At 48.0% G+C, this 1,263-nt stretch overlaps 1 protein-coding gene across 1 annotated transcript in view; it reads left to right on the top strand.

Moving 5' to 3' along the window:
• Positions 1 to 1,263, top strand: part of LOC108802698 (glycosylphosphatidylinositol anchor attachment 1 protein-like) — a 6,022-nt gene that overhangs the window by 1,532 nt on the left and 3,227 nt on the right. The window lies entirely within an intron of this gene.

The following is a 1,263-nucleotide window of genomic DNA, read 5'->3' as shown; positions in this document are numbered from 1 at the left end:
TATATAAATGCAAAGCACCACCCCTCATAGTTCTCCTTTAAGATAAAGTAAAACTTTATTATATCAGACCATTAACTTTTGGGGCGGGGTCACGCCATTTTCCGGACCAGATCTGGTCTGAACCTGCTCGTAGTTCCAGTGCATTCCAGACCAGACAAAATGAGACATGCAGGAGCTGGATGTGGTGTGAATGGGCCCTTGATGAAACAGACCAATAAAACCAAAAAAAAACGGCTTTATTTTCACCTGGTGATCCGACCAGGAAGTCGGCTACTTTTCATCTTTCTTAGCAGACCAATCTGTCCAGACAAACCCCAAACTCTCTGCTCCGTTGCAAAGTTCATGATATCAGCGGGCGTATTGAAACCAGCCTGTCCGGCACCAACAATCATGGAGGTCACATGTTTTCCTCATTCTGGCAGTTGATAAGTACAAAACCTAAATATCCTGACCTGTATCTGATTATATACATCTCAGGACTTCTCCAGAGCCTCTCCCATCCTTTGGAACTCCCTACCACAACCTATCCGCCTGCCTCGCCGATCCTCTGGAACTCCCTACCACAACCTATCCGGCTGTCTCTTAGTCTGTCTGCCTTAAAGGAGAATTATGGGCTCATGGCTTTTCCCCATAGTTCTCCTTAGGGTAACGGGAGGACACAAACTAGTGTCCTCCCGTCACCCAAAGCTCAGTATATAGGGAGCTACAGCTCGCGGTATACTGAGAGGCCGCAGCCGGGACGGATCCCGACATTACTGTCTGGATCCACTCAGCTGTGTGATTGACCCGCCCCCTCCCCAGTCCGTTCTGCCAGTCAGCGCTGGAGGATCGGAGCGGGGAGGAATCCCTGCAGGTAGCTGTGAGTGACAGTCACGGCTCTCTGCAGGGACAGGATCGAGAAGTGAGCGAGCGCAGGTATGTGTTCGCTCACTTCCCGATCTATTGAGCCGACCGGTGACAGTCTCATTGTCACACGTCGGCTCGAACTATGAGGATGGGTGATTTTCACTCACCTCATATTTCTCCTTTAAGGTGATCCCTGAAAACTCTTCCAGGAAAACCTATCCTGCCTCTCCCTAAAAACTGTACATCTACTCCTTTAATGAGCTCATCCCTCACAGTTATTACCTTATGTATCACTTGCTCCTCCTAGTGGATTGTAAGTTATCACAAGCATGGTCCTTCTAATCCTTTGTATGGTATTGCATTGTAATTGTACTGTCTCTCCATATGTTGTAAAGCCCTGCGAAAACTGTAATAATA

The sequence above is a fragment of the Nanorana parkeri genome, unplaced genomic scaffold (assembly GCF_000935625.1).
Source record: "Nanorana parkeri isolate BGI_ZX_2015 unplaced genomic scaffold, ASM93562v1 scaffold3039, whole genome shotgun sequence".
NCBI lineage: Eukaryota > Metazoa > Chordata > Amphibia > Anura > Dicroglossidae > Nanorana > Nanorana parkeri.
The sequence above is the reverse complement of the archived record's forward strand: the minus strand, read 5'-3'. Positions and strand labels throughout refer to the sequence as shown.